Raw genomic sequence first — 19,744 nt, 5'->3', positions numbered from 1 at the left:
GCCTGGAGAGGGCTGTGGTAGCACAGGGCTCACCTGAGGAAGCAAAGGTGAGTGGAGGAACAATTGTGTTGACTCCAGAGAGCAAAGACATTTTTTGAGACTCCGGACATATGCTGTCTTCACTTGGAGGTCCACTCCTTTCTATTCCAGCCTCAGAGGTCTTCTGGTCTAACAGGAACAAAGAGCAGTTGTGGAGTTGGACCAAGTGTATCAATATCCTCAGAATTCCCTGAGCACGTGACCAGAGGAAACACCTCCTCCCCCAACTGGGTAAGGCCTTGTGCATTGAACACAAAGCACAGCCTACCCATCCCTGCAGTCTTTGCTGCCCAGTCTGCCTATGGTGCTGGGGCAGCGGATGCTGCAATGTATACAGTGAGGACAGCAGGAGTGGGCTCCACCAAATGAAGCACAAATGGCAGTAGTCCAGAAATATGTGGCAACTTTTGAAGGGGGTTTGTCTCTTCATTGACAGTTCAAAGAAAATCATGAAAGCTGCTGAATCCTGTGTCGTCTGGGCACAGAACCCAGGGAAGCACTAGTCTTCAGTGTTCAACTGGCTTGGCCGTGACCTAGGATCATAACAACCAACCTCTCATGGGCCATCTGAGCAGAGGCTGAGGAGCCCCTGAAACCCAAGTCTGGGCTGATTTCAGGGCCATTTGTATTTTTGAGATCCCTGAAATTGCTGGGCCGGGTATCTGGTGAATGAAGGTGCCCAGCATCAACCCTTTCCTCTCCCCACTACCACTCAAAAGAATCCAGGACTCTGGTCCAGTTATCTCCCCAACAGAGGGCAGACCTGGAGCTCTCCAAGGTGCTGACAGCCAAGGCCAACTCCCCCAGAGGGCACATTACACTTCAAATGTGCCTTGCAGCCCACTCAGGTCACTTGGAGGACCTTCTTTGCCTCCATTTTTGTGACCAGGAGGACTCTCTGATGAGCTGGAGTGGAAAAATATGGAGCTTAGGCCCTCCAGATTGGTGTGGGAACGTTGACCAAAGGCTTTGAGCACACCTGAGAATGTAAGAATGATGAACGCCCAAGATGCCTGGAGGAAACTGGCTCAGGAAATACCTTGGAAGTAACCACCCTTGAGTCATATTTTTCCACACCACTATATTCTCTAATCACCTCTGAGAAGTAGAAAAATGCTTATTTTTGGTGAAAGTCTAAACATGAGGAGGCATCGTTTTGATGGACAGTGGGTGTGGCCAGTGAAACCAATTAGAGCCTGTTTGAATCGTTAGGCCAGAGACAAGTATTGAATTAGGACAGTGATTTTCTCAATGGGAAAATCCTGAGGCTACATCTGCAAGACTTAGTGATTATTGGATATGGGGGTCGGGGAGGAGAGGAATTATCATCGACTCTCAAATTACAGGCTTGGGAAACTGGGTCATGGAAATGCCATTCGCCAGGAGAAGTAGCAGAATTTTTCTTTTGGTGAGAGGAGGATGATAAGTTGTGTTTATACATGTTGAATGTAAGGTGTCAGTGGTACTTCCAGATAGGTTGCCCAGTAGGACTTGGGTACATTGTTCTGGAGTTCAGCAGAGAGGTCAAAGCCAGTGACAGAGATTTAGGAATCATCCAAGAAGAGGACATGGCTTAAGAGATGGAATAAGATTAAACCAACCAGGGAATGTGTGTAGAGTAAGAGGGGAGGACCGGGAATAGAACTTTGGTGGAATGCCTCCATTTTCTGGGTATGCTGAGGTGGAGGTGCTAAGTGCATCTTCCACAGGGCTGTCATCATCCACTCACAGATCACTTCATCACCAACCTCACATGATGCCAATCACTTCTTTCCCACTTGCTTCTGACATACAGACAGTCATGTGCCGCATAAGGACGTTTTGGTCAATGTCAGACCACATACACAACGTGGTCCCATAAGATGATAACGGAGCTGAATGTCCAGTAAGAAATGGAAGGATGTGTGGTTCAGGAGGATTTTTTTCCCTTTGATGGGAGCAATATCTGCGGGACTTGGCAATAGACTCCCTCCCACTCACAGCACCTCAATTTTGAGCACACAGATTACAACTCGATTAGTCAGCCACTGACCTGTTTCAGCACGGGGGAGCCTGTCCCCGCAGTGCCACGTGTTCACAGGGCGCTGCAGCCCTCCCAGGTCCAGCATGGTGGTCTTCAGATTAAACTGCTGTAAATTCTTTGTTGAGGACCTGAGATCCTGCACAAGGGCACAGGTCCACTGGAGCAACCTTAACAAGGATTAAGTGCCACGGCCACTTTAGTAAAAGCTTTCTGTGGTGGTGGGGAGCCAGCCTGTCCCTGTACTTTGGGAATATTTTCAGGTTGTAATGAGGTAAAGCATAGATACGTTTTATTTCTTCCATCATTTCCATGTCAGAGAGAGTCCTTTGTGCCAGACAGGATCGATGGAATCAAAAACAAACTTCCAAAATCAAAATATTAAGTCCTCAATTCTACATCCTCTCCATATTAAACACCCTCCTTTTTTATGAACACCACAAAGTTTCTTACTCTGTCCACTGCTCCAACATGGGATAGCCATGAATTGTTGGCAAAAAGTTCAGGTCGTCTAACTTTCTCACACAGCCTTTTCAGTACTTCCAAATAGTAAACTTGGTTAACTGTTTGTCCAGTTGGTACAAATTCATAATGAATAATCCCCCTGATATAAAAAAAAATGTTAGCAGCATTGTTGCAACAAGTTTGCGAACTTAATTTTAATCCTCATACATCATAGTTATTCAACAGTACCCACCTGGCACCGTACAGAGTTATTACCACATTGTTGATTATATTCCCTATGCTAAAGAAATGATCACGATGATAAGCCCAGCAACCATCTGACATTGTACCATACTATTGAATATTATTGACTATGTTTTCTACACTGTATGTTACACCCTCAAGACTTATTTGTTTTATATTTGGAAATTTGAACCTCTTATTCTTTATCTTTCCCCATTTTAAATTTTTCAATGAGAGTAGATATTCAATATTATTTTACATTAGTTTCAGGTGTACAGCATAGTGGTTAGACACTTAATGTAATTTAGAAGTGATCCCCCTAGCTAGTACCACCTGGCACTATACATAGTCTTACCATATTATTGATTGTATTCCCATACTTTACATCCCCATGACTATTTTGCAACTACCAATTGTATTTCTTAATTCCTTCACCTTTTTCACCCTGCCCCCAACCCCCTTCCCATCTATCAACCCAATAGATCTAGTACCCATCGGACACAATACATAGCAATTACAGTATTATTGACTATATTCCTTATGCTATACCCTACATCCCCATGAGTACTGCATAACAACCAATTTGTACTTCTTAATCCCTTCCCCTCTTCACCCAACACCAACCCCTCTTCCATCTGGCAACCATCAAAATGTTCTCTGTATCTATGAATTTGTTTCTGTTTTATTTTTAAAATTTTGTTCTTTAGATTCCACTTATAAGTGAAATAATATGACATTTGGCTTTTGCTGTCTGACTTACCACAGTCAGCACAATATCTTCTAGGTCCATCCAGGTTGTTACAAATGACAAGATTTCATTCCTTTTTACTGCTGAGTAATATTCCATTGTATATATGCACCACCTCTTTTTTATCCATTCATCCATTCAGGGACACCCAGGTTGTCTTCATGTCTTGTCTGTTGTAAATGCTGCTGCAATGAACATACGGATGAGCATGTACCCTTGAAGTAGCATATTGGGTTTGTTTGGATAAATACCCAGAAGTGGGATTACTGGGTCCTTCTTTGTCTCTTGTTATAGCCTTTGTTTTAAAGTCTATTTTTTTCTGGTATAAGTATTGCTACTCCAGATTTTGTTTGTTTGTTTCCATTTTCATGAAATAACATTTTCCATTCCTTTACTTTCAGTCTGTGTGTGCCTTTCAATCTGAAGGGAGTCTCTTATAGGCAGCATATATAAGGGTCTTGTTTTCTTATCCATTCAGACACTCTGTCCTTTGATTGGAGCATTTAATCCATTTCCATCGAAAGTTATTGTTGATAGGTATGTAGTTATTGTCATTTTATTATTAAGATTATATATATATATATATATAATCTTAAAGAAGTCCTTCTAAGATTCCTTGTAATAATTGTTTGGTGGTAATACTGGTTCCTTTCATTTTTTCTTGTCTGGGAAGCTCTTTATCTGTCCTTCTAAGGACAGTTGCCATTAGTGCTGACTTAGGGCTGCTCAGCCAGAGGTATGGGACATGCTCAAGCCAGACGCTGCGTGTCTGGGTTCTGAGAGCCTTTGAGAGACCCGAGGAGAGTCTGCAGCTTGAGCCAAGGCAGGTGGTTTGTATGAAAAAGCAACTGCAAATGGCTTGAGTGTGCCCGGAAGTTGGGTGGGGTGGGGCCTGGAATCACCAGGGCATGCTGACTGAACGGCATTAGTCGGCTTGATGGACACTCTGACATGGCGGCTGCCTGTGTCTGCATGCTGGGAAGTGGGAGGGCTCAACAAAGAAACAATGGCTTCCACCTGCTGCTTCATCCAGGAGAAAGCTGCTGCTCCAGACCCTGTCCTGAACCCAGACAACTCAGTTCCCTACCATATGTCCCTGCCACCTCTCCAGCTGCTGCCCCATTGCTGGAGCTCAGAGCCAGTGATTCCGACAGTGGGTAAGGCTGTGTGTGACACCTTTAAGAGGAGTGCCTGGGACTTCAGCTGCCCTCTGTCTCACTCAGTCGCAATCTCTGCTGGTTTTCATAGCTAGAAATTGTGGGACTTCTCTCCATGGCACTGAAACCCTGGACTGGGGAGGGGTTGGGACCCCGCGCTCATTCCAGGATGACCCCCACAGCTGATATATCCCTTCTGATTTTTTAATGGTCACACGTGGGTGTGGGACCAACCCATTCCATGTCTCTGCCCCTCGTACCTATCTTGAGGTGGCTTCTTCTGCATGTCCTGAGTTGTAGGGCTTCATTTCAGCAAGGTGTTAGGCAATTCTGGTTGTTTTGTAATTTAGTTGTAATTTTGATGTGGTCGTGAGAGAAGGTGAGGACAGCGTTTACCTACTGCACCATCGTGACTGGAACTTTTCCCGTTTCTTATCTTTTATACTATGTTTTTACTGCACCTTTTCTGTTTACATACGTTTAGATACACAAATACTTATGATTGTGTTACAATTGCATACAGTATTCAGTATAGTAACATGCTGTATAGGTTTTATCCTAGGAGCAATAGGCTAGACCATAGTGTGTGCAGTAGGCTACACCATCCAGGATCATGTAAGTGCACTCTGTGATGTTTTCACAATGATGAAATCGCCGAACAGCACATTTCTCAAAATGTATCCCCATCTTTAAATGATGCATGACTGGATATAGGTATAGGTTATATAGACATAAATATCTATCTATCTATCTATCTATCTATCTATCTATCTATCTATCTATCCATCCATCTACATAATGTGATTGGCTAATGTGATTATGGTGATTGGTAAGTTCAAAATCTTCAAGGTTGACCAAATTTGGGAGGGGGCGGTACCCAGGGAAGAGCCAGGGCAGTCTGGAGTCCAAAGGCAGTCGGGAAGCAGAATTCTTTCTTTCTTGGGGGATGTTAATCTTTTTTTTCCTCTTATGTCCCTCCACTGATTGAAAGAGGCCCACCCCATTATGGAGGGTAGTTTGCTTTATTCAGACTACTGATTTAAATGTTAATGTCATCTAAAAACTACCTTTACAGCAACATCTAAACTAGTGTTTCATTAAACATCTGGGACTGTGGTCTAGTCAAGTTGATACATAAAATTAATCATCATAAGACGGGACATCCAGTGGGAGCTTTACACCCCGATCCAGATGAGGGTAAATAAAGAATAACCTATCCTTTCCTAGTTGCCTTAACAGCCCAGATGCCCCTTCTTTCTCACCAAGCACATGCACTCGGTATGGAGGCACAGGGTTGTTGGTGTCCTTCTCAGAAATTGTTCCATATTACTCTGCAATCACGCTTGCTCATTCCAACCTGATCATTCTGGATTCTCCAACCTAATTCTCATTTCAGCCCCCCTTTCCTCTGATACCCCATTTTGGACACTCTTCTTTATTTTCTACCTGGAGATTCTCCCTCACAGTTGATTCTGGTGTTTGATATATTGGACCTTCCAGCAGCAGGCAATGGGAGTTTCAGCTCCCACTCTGTTCCATCCAGCCTCACAGGTATAAGAAGGTTATAAGACAAAAAAATTCTCATTTCCATTTCAAAGTTGGAAAACGTGAGATGGAGAGGAATTAAATTACTTGTCCAAAACATCTTTCAGAGAAAATCTAGTGCTGCCAACAATGGGGTTTTCTGCATAGTCACACCATTCCCCATCTGTGTTGAAATCCGTGGTGCATTTTTCAAGCTTAGTGTCCAAGACATCTCCAGCCTAATAAGAATAAGGTGCCCTGGGCTGGTTCCCAGCCAGGGCGGGAGTGAGCAGATACGCATTCCTTTGAAGCCGGTTTCAGATTCTGGAATGCTTTCCTGGAAACCACACAGTCTCAGGAGAGATTCATCACCTCCCGATGTTGCCTTAGGACTGGGTCAGGACAGGGGCCCAGGAGCCCTGAATGAGACAGTGTCTGCCCAGATTAGCAGCTTCCTGTGTGGTGACTGCAGGATTTACTCAGAGCTAGCCTGGGCAGATCTGGCTGAGATTCAGAGCGAGCCCCCACCTCATGTCTCTCTCCATCCTCCTCTCTCCGCATCACTGTGCGTACTCCCTTACAAAGCACGAGGGTGGAGATTTCATCCCTGGGTATCAGGACAGAATGCCCAGGGCCAGAGTCACAAGCAGAGATGCTCTTCTCTGGGCATGGACCTGGAGATATTCTCCTGTCCAGGAGCTGGGAAGAGGGTTTAGCTGCCCTGCTATATAATGACAGTGGGATGTCTTAGGAAGTCAGCTGTGGAAGCATTCATGTGAGCACTGGACAAGGAGTCAGGGACTTTGAGACCATGTCCCGATGATTCCACTCCCTTTCTGGTGACCTCAGGCAAGTCATAAAGTCGAGAATAGTGATGCCAGATGTGCCCTCAGGGATCATCTTTTTATTCCTCTCACTTTAGAGGTGGGGAGGCTCAAGACGTCATAGCATTGGCTTAAGGTCTCAGACTGAGGTGGTATCAGCACGAGAACTCAAAACTGTGTCCTGACCAATCCATTTGCCATTATTGCCTTGGTCCTTCCTTAATTTCTCTGGAACTCAGATTTTCCTCACCTGTCAAATGAGGACCAGTACCATCTGCCTCTCAGGAACATTGTAAAGATCAAATGCAATCATGGATAGAAAAAGCTTCTAAAAAGGTGAAAGTGTTGGGTTCTCAGGGGATTCCTGGATCCCAGGAGTGGCACCTACCTACCTGTCCTGATCTGGGTATATTTGCCTTCCCACACCTGACAGAGCCCAGCAAGGATGTAGGTGTGAATTCCAGGGCAAGGGATGGTGCCCAGCTGGAACCCACGAGTGTGTCATAACTGGTGTTAAAATACTGAGATGCTTGCTACGCCAGTCTCCCTGAGTGCCCTTCTGCCACCGTGGTCCCTCCCTTCAGTTGCTGCTGGACCGTCTCACAATCCAGAAATTAAAGGTTAAACATCTGGCACAGAGGAGGTCTTGAGGACCTTGCTCTAGCCCTATTGACAGTCAGCATCCATTCTGATTGGCCAGTGTTCATACCATACCATACATGTTGGTAATTTATTGATATGCAGCAAGCCACTCTGAAACCTAGTGGCTTAAAACAACAATTTCTTATTATCCGTCACAGTTCTGTGGGTTGACTGGGGTCAGCTGGGAGGTTCCCCTGGAGGTCTCTCCCGTGACTACAGTCAGATGGTGGTTGGAGCTGACCTTACCTGAAGGTTCAGCTGGGCTGCACATCTAACCTGGTTCATTTCTGTGGCTGGCAGTTGATGCTGGCAGCCAACTGGGAGCTCAGTGGGGCTGTCAACTCAAGTGGGACCCCTGCATTTGGCCTTTCCAAGTGGCCTGAGCTTCTCACAGCAGGGTGGCTGATGTTTCGGAGGGAGCATCCCCAGAGACAGCATAGCATGCCCAAGGCCGGAAGGAGAAGCAACCTAGTGCCACCTCCACTACAGTCTACTTGTCAAAGCTGGCAAGGGTCCTCCTAGATTCAAGGGGGCGAAAGAGTGCCTAGATCACATGGCAGAAAAGCACGTGAGCGGGAGATATTGTTGCATTCATCTTTGGAAAATATAGTCTGCCTCAATCACTGTGGGAAAAACTCGCCAGGCTGGCCCTCGGTCTGTCTGATGTCCCTCTGACCTACCTTTTATAGCCCTTTCTCTTTCCTAGGCAGGGCTCCATGAGTTGAATGGGAGAAGCCCCTCTCCGCTCAGGAACTCTCTCTCCTCTGTCCTCCAAGAGAGAAAAGAGCTACCAGCACTTCTTCGCTCTCTCACACCAGAGCCCTCCGCAGGTACTTTTGACCAGAGTTGCACCAACAACACCATTGGACTCCATTTTCTGGTTAACCCAGAGGGTGATATTGACCTAAGAGTATGAAAGAGGCCAGTGTGAAATCTCATGCTCGTGGTGTGTGTTGGGGAACCAGGGGTGTGCCATGGCGGGAAGCACTGCTGTCAGAGGTCTGTGGGCAGACTTTGGCCCCTGCCGGAGACATGAGTTCTGAGATGGTAACTGAACACAGCGGTTGTGTCGTGGAGGAGTCATGCGAAAGCGCTTTGCCTCCCCTGACCAAGTCTAAGCACCATTTCCTGGCATTAAACCGTCACAGCTGTAGACAGGCTCGTGTCTACCTGAGTTGGATTCTGGGTCTGTACAGTTGCTCTTGCTGCTCAGAAAGGCTGTACTTGGTGTCACCTTCCACCGCCATTACGATCTACCGTGTTCCACTTGCCTGGTTTCCTTCCTTCACTGTGAAGTGTGGGTACATCTGCAGGCCATGTCTCTGCCATGTACTTCCTAGCAGTTCTCCTTGTCAAACCTTTGCCAAGCCATCTTATGGAGAAGAATTTGTATGACCTTCCATTCCACTGAGGAAAAAAACAAGTGGCTTAGTCCCGCTCCCTTCCAACCAACCCCCGATGTGCTTTTTAACTGAGGGCAAAAATCTGTTATTCATAAAGAAAAACAAAGGATGATAAATTATAGAACCTTGTAAAATATATTAACATGAATCCACACTTTTCTTCTGGGTAATTGAATTTAGAGTGACATCGGCCAGACTCTGCTGCTTATGCAGGAATGCCAGTCTCCCTGGGTTGTGTTTCATTCTTTTAGTGTGATCCCACGAAGGCGTAGTTAAGTCCGAGGGCCTCCATTGTCTCTAGGCCAGCACGTGTTGTAATCTTGTCCACAATTTCATGACTCGCTCTGAATTAGGAGCTTCATTAAAATGATATGTCTCTCTCCGTGCTGTAAGTGACAAGTGACCTTCTAAGCAAATGCGGCCTCATTAGATGACAGGAAAGAATTAAATGTCAGGAGGCAGGATGGTAAGGTTTTGATATTTATGAAGGTCAAATGAAGGGTGAGTAATGTAACAGAGTATCCCACTTAAAGTCAGGCCAGTGTTCCCAGGAACTACTGTGGGGGCTACTCTTTGGTGCTGTAGGAAATGGGTCTTCTGTCGACTTTGCTGGCATTGCAAGATTGTGGGCTATCCATGTTGCATGAAGCCACTGCCATATTTTAATTATAATTGGAAGCCTGGTTGGGAAGAAACTGGAAAATGTCCAGAAATAACTTGTTTCTGCCAACTGTCATAATCTTCCACTCCAACCAATTATTCACTTGGCTAGTTGGAGTTTTGCCAAAGAAGAGGTCTCAGGAGACAGGCAGCTTTGCTCATCTGCGAATCCCTGTGATCTGGCTCTGCTGGCCTTCCTGTCTTTGCAGACCTTGTCTTTATCTCTTAGAGTAAGAGAAGTCTGGTTTCCAAAGCCACGCTCAGTGCAGTTCATCGGCTTGGCACTGCTCAGTGGGGTGAGGAAGGCACTTACGGCTGTAAGAGGTGGCATCCTGCGGTCAGCGTGACCCTGAGATCTGGAGGCAGGTGGAGCAGGAGACAGTTGGTGGGGGGTGGAGATGCTGCGACTCACTGGGGTGGTCCATTCCAGGTCCAAGAAGTTTGTCTCCTTGGGTCCCCAGCATCTCGGGGATTCAGGGACACCTTGTAGAAGTAGGTTTGGCACAAGAGTACCCAGTCAAAGGAATAAACAGTGGACACGTTTTAGCCTGTGTTCCATTTCCCAAGCTTTGATGCCAGACTGCATCCACTTGGGGGAGGGCTCGGCAAACAATAGCCTGTGAGTCAAGTCAGGTCCACTGCCTGGTTTTATAAACAAGAATGTTTTGGAACACTGCCACACCCATTTGTTGATGTGTCATCTGTGGTAGCTTTTGTGTGACAGTGGAAGAGCTGAGTAGTTGTGACAGAGACCTTATAGCCTGCAAATCCTAAAATATTTACCATCTGGCCCTTGATAGAGAAAGTTTGCAGACCACTGATGTAGAGGTGAGGCACCTTTTTCTAATTTGCAGACGGCTCTGTCTGCCAAACCAAAGTTGCATCTGAAAGATAGGGGCTGTCTTTTTCTAATTTGCACAAAGGTGCCTTATAGGCTAGCAAGGAGCAGATCCCATCATGCCTCTGAGAGTGGGAGCTTGGAGGAGCCACGGCTTACACACGGCGCCTCACCCCAGTCCGCTGCAGGCTATTGGTGGCCTCCAGAGCTGGGCTGGGAGTAGAACACCACAGACTTATTGCTCTGAGAGGCTGTTTGGGGAGTATGGGGCTGGTTGTAGCAGCTCCCAGAGGTAAAACAAATGCTTTCCTTGTTCTTTTTCCAAATAACCGTAAAAGAGAAGGTTTGTTTTTAGATCTTTGTTGCTGGCCACTCCATAAAGAAACGCAAACCCTCTCATGAGTTATCATCAACCACTTGTTTACACAGCAGGGCTGATTGACACGGTTTATTTTTCTGTGGTTTTTATTCTAATCTAAAGTGAAACATGAACTAGAGAATTCATGGAGTTCCCTTCACCTTTTGCAGCCCAGAACCTGCAAAGGAGGTGACTTGTTTTCACTTGTGTGGATATTATATTCCCCACATGGATCTGGTCTCACCCCGTGAAAGATTTTCAGCTATACCTGAAAACCTGCAGGGTCCCTTGTCCTCCCCAGGGAATCTATGAGCAAAGCAGGACCAGTGATTGGTAGCACATAACGCTGGAGGGGAACTCAGAGTTGTCTTATCTTTTGTCACCTCTGGAGTCCCTTCACTGAGCATGTGGGAATCAGCCCCCGTGAGACCCAGCAATTTTCCCAAGGCCTCGCAGAACTGCGTGGTATCTTCTCTGGTCAACCACCAGGGGGCAGGATTTGGGGTTGAGGCAGAGGCCCCTCGTGGCAGGAAAGCGTGTCCATGGTGGTCCAGATCCCAGGGAACGAGGGCCTGGTGGGAACGGTCATGTCAACAATTTCAGCATGTCCAATACGCGATTGCTCGCAAAACTCTTGTCATTCCTGATCGCATACTCCTCCCCACCCTGCTGGGCGGCTGATACCATTTCCCCACATCCATTAGCTATTATGTAGAGTTTGGACATAATCTCAAAAAAACCTGGCTATGATAAATACATCTGGTGGTCTGCACAGGTTAAAGGGACAATACAATGGGTGCTTTTTACTTTTTTTTTGATAAAAGCAAACCAATAACAAACAAACAAACAAAAAAACCTCTGTCCTTGTTAACCGTGCAACAGCTCTACTTTTTAAAAGTTGGCTACACAAGATGAGAATGAAAGTGGCCAGGATAAAGGAAAGGTCATGGGGACAGAGCTGAGGGATCTGAGGTGGGGGCAGCGAGAATCAGGGACGAGGAGGCCGCCCCGCAATGAGAATGCCACAGGCGGCACATCGCGTGGGACACAGAGCCGGAGCTGCCAGGCTCCGCTCTGCTCTGCTCTGGAGGAGAGAGACTGCAAGATGGGCAGGATCCCAATCCCCTCGGGCCACTTCTAGGGGCCACAGCCACTCCTGCCAGATCCCAACGAGACGTGCGCCTCAGTTCCCTTCTGTCTGGCCTTGTGCTTCCGGCCTAGTGGAGGTTGTGGGAGCCCTAGAATTTGCTCTGGGTGTTTTATACAGGACATATGCAACCCCAAGTTCTGTTTGGAGCCTGTCACCCTCATGGCTGCATGCCATACTGATCCCCTGCCCCCGTATCTGCTCACACATCCCCATACGTACACACGTGGCATTACTCAGTATATCCGGCCACTCAGTATTGGCTACGGAATCTTCTGCGGGGAGGTGGTTGGCTCTGTTTCACTTAACATCTTCCTTATAAGCAGGACACACCAAATAGCCTTACTCAGCAAGTGAATTAACTCCCCCAAAGTAAGCTGGGGTGCAGCACTGCTCTTACGAACGCTGGGCTCAGTATGTATGTGTGCTTGTGTATGTGGGCATGTGTACATCTGTGTGACCTCCCCGTGACAGCTTTGTTGGCCCTCTCTGTCTTCACTGAGGGCACGTGTATGCAACGAGCAGCATGAGACATTTCAACTGAAATGAGGCAAGGGGTGAGGTCTGGGAGACAGTGGGAACGTTGGGACATGTCCCCGAAGCTATCTCTTGTTCTATGAGTCTCAGGTTTGGGAAAGACTCTCCTTTATTTGGGGAGGTTTGGCTAAGCTGCTTCCCTGCCCAGTGACAGGGGAAGGATTTGATGGTCTGTAAAGGCCTAGAAGAGAACAGCTAAAGTCCTTTACATGCAGGCTGTCCATGGAATCAACAATGAGAGGAAAGCAAGCCCTGTCCTAAGCAGCTCAGGCCCAGACTGCCAGTCAGAAGCAGTTCTGGAAGGAAGCTTTGCCTTTGCGAGGAGAGTGGTTGATTGTGCCCTGAGCAGCCCTTCCCTGTGCCTCTCCCTCTCCCTGGGTGGTGGGTGAACCATCTAACTTTGGTGGAGGTTACTTTAGTCCGGGATCCAAAGCCCCAGAGCTGCAGTTTCTAGAGTCCAACAGACAGGATTGTAATTCTGTTGCTTCTTCTAAGGAAAGAACCCAGTCCTTGGGTTGTATCAGCTGGAAGAAGGAGTCATTTCTGCTGAAGTCAGAGCCAGGCCTTCTGAGGGTGCCGCCGGGTGCTGGGAGAGCCAGGTGTGAGCACTGGTGCATGATGGGAGAGATCGAAATGAACTGCAACGTTTCGGAGTGCGTGCAAAGGTTTCTTAGGTACTGGAGTTCTGCGCCATGGAGATTAGGTTAGCCGTGCAAGGCACAGATGTTCACGTGAATCCAAATCTTATCCTGAGTCAGACAGTTTTGCACAATAAACTTGTCCATTCCTCCCTCTGCACACATGCTGCTGACTTCCCCATGTTTCCATTCCTCCAAAATGCAGTTTCGCACATTCCCATGCCCCCAGCATGGCTTCTTCTACCTCCCTCCCTCCCCAGGCCTCTTCTTTTTCGGGCAGTCATCCCTGCACCTCCCAAGTCAGAACCCTCACCCTCTGAGAGTCTGGAGGGTGGGTCTGTCTTTGCCAGGTCGATGGCCAGCAAGGGAAATAGCCCAGCTTTGCTTCCAGACTTTTCCTACAGACGATCTCCTCTCTCCTAAGGAACCAAAATCTGTAATGTCGGCCAGTTTTAGGGAAAAAGAGATTTATACCCAAGAGCTTAACCAGGGATGTTGGGGCCAACGAAAGTGAGGCCCGTGTACGATCGAGACGCCTTATCAGGAGGGTGACAATGACTGTGGCCACTGCGTGCCCACCGTGTGGTGTGATGCAGGCCCCAGGTGCTTGATGGATGAGTCTCTGCTCTTCCCAACTTCCCACGGCCTTCTATCTTGCCTTGAGTGGAATGGAATGTTTTAGGTCCCAGGGCTACATCTTTGTTAAAATCATTAGCATTTTAAATAAATGATTTATGCCAACAACACTTCATCTGTTCCCTTAAATGACCTGAGGCCATGACCACAGTCACTTTTTACTTCTGCTTCCCTTTGGCCTCTGAGATTTTTGGGGGGCTGGAAAGAGTTTCCTGACACTTAGGGGCTTTTGAGCACCAATTACAAATCAAGAAGGGAAGTTTTGGAGGGATGGTGCATCTATGTCCCCAGGGACCATATGAACAGTTTTTAATTTTTGATACTTAGATTGCATTTCCTTGTGCTATTGAATATCATCAAACAGTTTTGAGAACAAGAGAGCAAGAGCAAGAGCATATCAGTCTCTCTCCACTTAATGTGAAGTTTTCCCTTCTTTCTTTGGTTTCAGTGTCTGCTGCCTCTGAGTAATCAAGAGACATCTGACTGATAAAAAATATTTCTCCCCAGAGCCCAGAAGCATGAGTTCAAGGATGGCCTTTGCCAAGAGTCCATAATTGCATAATGGCTGACATGTGTGACAAGCACTTAGTGGTCTCACTGACAGAAGACCCCCCCAACCCCCCATCAGTCCAAGGAAGATGGAAAAGACTTAATGTGACCAACACTCACTTGGATCCTCATTCAGAGTATGGGAGGCACCAGGACGTATGGCCTGGAGAAAGGATGCTTTGGGGGGACTAGTCACGGTCGTCAAATTGCTCTAAGGGAAGAAGGACAGGAAATAGACTGTGTGACCCCAGAGTGCAGGGGTAGGACTTACAAGATGGGAGACTTGCAAAGGGGCAAATCTGAGGCCAACAGAAGGCAGGACTTTCTAACAAGCAAAAAGCAGTGTTGCCTCCAGTCCTGGGGAAAAACAGGAGAGGGCAGGGGAATACTCACCAGCAATGTTGCTAAAGAGTGTTCCTATAATGCATGAGACCTGAGAAGCCAAATGCACAATAAGAGCATGCAATCTGGTGGTCCTAATAAAATCACCCAAAACAAAACAAAATCCCAAACAAACCAAAACCCAAGCCACAGTAAAGACATGGTCTTAAAAAATGCTGAAATTGCTCATCTGTAGTGCAAAAATCATAAAACGGGAGGACGGAGGAAAGAATGGTATAAACTTAGAACTTTACAAGACATTTGGTTATCATGTATCTTATAAAAGAAGTGATGGTGGTTCATCCAAAGTTAGAGTGAAACCAGCCATCTTGGTCAGCACTTGATCCTCTTCTTCAGCTCAAAAAAGAATAGCCCCTCCTCGGACAAGTTCAAGCCAGTCCTGATGTGTTTAGGGGAAGGGTCCACAGGGCAGGTCCCTCTGGCAGAGGAAGATGGCTGGCTCAGCGTCCCTCCATATCTACTATCCATGCACAGCCCATTCCCGATAAGTATGATGGCAGCCAGGCAAAAGAAGGCCGCCCAGTGCCTCATTGCATGGCAAACCTCAAAGGCCTGCCTGATGTCCTCCATCACCTCATCCCACCCCCACCACATGTCCCCTCATCTCTGAGATAGTGCTGGTTGCTGGGTTGCAGTCCCACCCTTTTGCTGCTGCACAAAGGGCACACTCAGGCACCCCCACAATAAAAGCAACTCGAAGGAAGACCAGCTGTACTTATAAACAAATATCCCAAGCACATTAATCTGCTAAAGATTTTTATGAGGGGAAGCATAAAATTTCAAATAAAGGGCTAATGGGAAATATGTCCGAAATGTTGGAACTGGTGATGCTCTACAGTAGGGAACTGCCCGGATAGATCCATAAAACAAAATGTAACTAACAACTGATTCGGTTTTAAGACCCCAGCCCGCTCACTCCCACACCTAAGTTGTATATTTTATCTGAAGGGCTGTTTCATGTTCCAGAATCAGCTCTGTTTGCAAGTGAGCTGTCACAATTTTATGGCCTCGACTTTAAAGAGCAGGACATTTCTTTCCCGGAGAAGAAGGCTAATAGGAGGTAAAATGCAGGGATTATGGGCTCTCCCACAATCCAGGCTAGCAGATGCTCCTCTCTTCTGTAATCAAAATGAATGTTTTCTTTGGACCCAGCTTGGAAGGCCCCTTAAAACATCCCAGGAACAGGAGACATGTGCCAGGCCAGATAACAGATTGGAAGCAGACGGTGAGGAGAGCAGGTGTGCAGCTCTTTGGGGTACCTGCTGCTGTTCCCCTCCAGGACAGGGAATTTAAGAAATGACAAGGTGATTTTCCTTTTTTAAATGAAAAATGGGAGATGGCATATAGTTAGCATTGCTCCCTGCCCTGCCCTTCACCTCCGTGAACCATCTGCTTTCTTCCCCCTGCAGGAGCTGTGTGGAGCTCTGCTTTGCATTCTTTTCCGCTTTACTTTGTGCCAGGCCACTCTGGGCCGGAGGGGAGGACACCCCTAAATAAGAACCTTTGGAGCAGTGGGCAGAGCTTGGATTGGGGAATTAGAACGGGTTCAAATCCCTACTCAGTCACTTAACAGCATTGTGGGACCTCAGGCAAGTCACTCACTTCCTATTTTCTCATTGGGAAAAAAAGGAAAAAAAAAAAGACACCATCACAGGTGCATTGTGGGCACTACATGGTGGCCCCAGTGAAAGCACCTGTTTGAGCAGGGTCCGACTGCCAGGCGTCACAGTTAACTATTGATCATGAACAAATACTTTCCCCTACCCTGAGCTCCAGTTTTTTCTCACCTGTAAAATGCAGATAATAACCCCTTCCAGGGTTGTTGAGAAGTTTAGAGGAAATACACACAGAAGTGCTTAGCAGAGTACCTGCCACACAGCAGGCACTCAAGGCATCTTTACTACCATTGCTAGTATTTAAGCAGGGATCGTGCCACTTGGCAGACAGTCTAACTCAATCAAAAGTCCAAGAAAAGCAAAACTAGCCCTGCATATCCTGTTCCCCTTGCTTATCCTCTTGTTTAATTTCAATTTCAGCCCGTCTCTGGTCCTTGATTGCTTCTCACTCTCAGACCAGCCCGTACACTTGGAGCCTATCCTGTGCGCTTGCTTTGCCAAGCTGGTGACGTTCAATACTGTCTAGGGATTTGGTTTGGAAACCACCCCAACCCCACCCCGCACCCCACCTCACCATGCTGTTTCAGCTGCTGGATGTCTTAGACAGGACTTCCTGTGCTGACTCTCGCCCCTGCATCCCAAACACCAGCTCTGGGCTGCCCCACCTCCCTCAGGTGGGTCAGCTTCAACCCCCATGAGAAGAATTGTGGGTGCGGAATTAGTTCATCCTAGATCTTTCCCTTCCAATCGTGCTTTGGGGGGCCAAACACTACCTTCATCACCTGCTGTACTCACTCCAGTGTGACAGCAAAACAGAATAAAATAAACACAAAACAAACACACTTGCTAACAGCAATGGCAAGAAAGGCAGCATTGCAGATAGTGTCAGTGGTGTCAAGTGTATGCCACAGTCCCAGGATATGGTCTTGGTGGGTCACCCCTCCTCTAGGCTGAAATCATGTGATCTCTCCTCTTTGCCCACACGGCCTGCCTCATGCTGCCTGTGTGGCTCTTCCGTTCTTCTTGATTTTCTTTGGTGCCATCTCCCAAGTGAGACTGCATTTGTGGAAGATGGATACCATGGCTGTAAACAACTTGTTCCCCCATATCTCCCATCACGGGGCAGAACCTTAATAAAGACTAAAATAAAGGAGCCCACGCCACATGGACAGGCCATGCTGGAGGTGTTCAGTTGAGGTCCCAGTTTCTTCAAGAGCTAGACGTGTGAGGGAGGAAGCCTCAGGACTTCCTCTCCAGCCGCTGGCCAGCCACCATCGGGTAAGGGGCCTGGATGAGAACCAGAGAGCTGAGCCCAGCAACCCCTGGAAACACGAGAAATAATAATAATTAATAATAAACAAGAATAATAATAAAATCTGTTCATGATTTAATGCCATTGGGTGGGGGTGACTTGTTAAGCAGAAATATTGGTACCGAGATCACTGACCACTTACGTCTCTTTTGGCTCTTGGTACGGTCATGAGAGCCATAAGCTATGCCCCTTGGAGAGGCTGAAAGCGCCGCCACCACCAGCTCGTGGTGGGCGGTGGCTCCAGGCGGCAGCACAATCCTGCCTGACCTGCAGGGTAGACCTCAGGACTGCCAGGGACCTTGGGCTATGGGATTCCTCTGGCTGGACCCTTTGCCTGGGGAGCTGTTGGCGGCCTGGCCCTTGGGAATTGATCCACCCTTCCTTCTCCAGCAGAGCTGGGAAGACATCCAGGGCCAGCTGTATGCTTTGGAAAGCTACTTCTCTGGAGCCTCGGCTCTCTCTCCTGGGCAGAAGTATAAGATTAACCTCCAGTTTTACACCCTGAAACTCCAAGTACCATACAAGGTTCAGTGTTTTTCAGGTGCAAGTTCTTTATTTGGCTTTTAGCAAGATGAGTACAATAACAAACTCAAATATGCGGGTCCTTAGGGGGCAAATCTGGGAACCACAAGAGTAAAGGGGTTTCCAGTTACCCTCTGGCTTGCGCTGAAAGTCCTCACGCTCCCTGAAGAATGGGTGGGAAGGCTCAGGCTACGCAATGTCTGGGAATGGAGACTTGGAAGAGAGGACTGAGGTTCCCCAGAATTACAATACATGCCTTTAGTGAGCGAGCAGGTGGTCAGACCGAAAGGAAGGGGGGGAGGGCTGTAACGAGGATGTGCGGTAAGCACGGTTCACTCTCTCAAGATGCGTTCTCAGCAGCAGTACTCATCTACTAGCCCTGCTATGGACTGAGTGTGTCCCCCTGAAATCTGTCATTGGAAGCCCTAAATCCCCAATATGTTGGCATTTGTAGACGGAGATAGTCAGGTTTATAGGAGGTCATATGGGAGCCCCCAGGATAGGTGAGTGCCCTTATAAGAAAAGTAAGAGACCAGAACCCTCTCTTCCTGCCATGTGAGGACCCAGCAATGTGGGGGTCATCTGCAAACCAGAAAGAGGGTTTGACACCAAGTCTTCCCAGACGTGAAATCTGCCAGAACCTAGGTCTTGAACTTACCAGCTTCCAGAACTGTGAGATAACTATTTGTTGGTTAAGCCACTCAGTTTATGGTATTTTGTTATTGTAGCCTGCGCTGACTAAGAAAAACCCTAAGAGCCTATTATTCACTTTGTTTTGTGGGCCTGGATGAACCCAAGTCGATTATCTCCTTCAGCCTGGGCCTCTTACAAGTGAAGACCCCCATGGCTTGGGAACTTGCCCAAGGTCACACAGCTGTGTGGAGTGCCCTCCACTACATGGGTGGCCTGCCACAGCAAGGCCTTGGCTTTCAAATCTGAAAGGCATTGGCTTTTACTGGTCACTGTCCATTTACATTGAGGAAAGTAGAGAACAGAGACAATTATCCAGTGAATCCACCAAGCAAACCCTTTGAGAAAAGAGGGAATTTCTTGGCAGGAATTGCTTCTCTATGGGGATTGGAAATTCCTGATGTGTGCTCAGGATTCCGGGTCACTTTGTAGAGATACAGCCAAAGACATAATTAAGTCTCCTCCTTTTCCCTGTATAATAGAGCCCAGTTCCCTTGCAGCAATTGAATTCACAAGAAGCCCAACTTCAGTGACTCTGCAGACAAACTACTTAAGTTCAAGTGCTGACTGTGCTACTACTAGGCTGTGTGACCTTAGGTAAGCTACTTAACCTCTCTGAACCTCAGTTTTCTCACCTGTAAAATGAATAATAGTAGTACCTCCCTCATGGGATTGTTGTAAGAACTTTTATTTCACTCTAGTTCTATCTTAGAGAAATTACTGGTTATGACTGGCAGTGCTATTGATTGTCATTATTTTTATCTGAACTTTAGTTTTTATTGTAGCTAGGCTTGG

General features: G+C 47.1%; 1 long non-coding RNA gene across 1 annotated transcript in view; it reads left to right on the top strand.

Moving 5' to 3' along the window:
- The window catches only part of LOC141571510 (uncharacterized), a 104,112-nt gene that overhangs the window by 68,209 nt on the left and 16,159 nt on the right, over positions 1–19,744 (top strand). Inside the window, exon 3 of the long non-coding RNA XR_012496264.2 lies at positions 8,348–8,471. This is a non-coding gene — a long non-coding RNA (uncharacterized LOC141571510). The remainder of the gene's footprint in view (positions 1–8,347; positions 8,472–19,744) is intronic.

Source organism: Rhinolophus sinicus, chromosome 2 (genome assembly GCF_057876585.1).
Source record: "Rhinolophus sinicus isolate RSI-liver-muscle chromosome 2, RSI-T2T, whole genome shotgun sequence".
Classification (NCBI taxonomy): Eukaryota; Metazoa; Chordata; class Mammalia; order Chiroptera; family Rhinolophidae; genus Rhinolophus; species Rhinolophus sinicus.
This window is presented reverse-complemented; position numbering and strand designations above follow the sequence as displayed.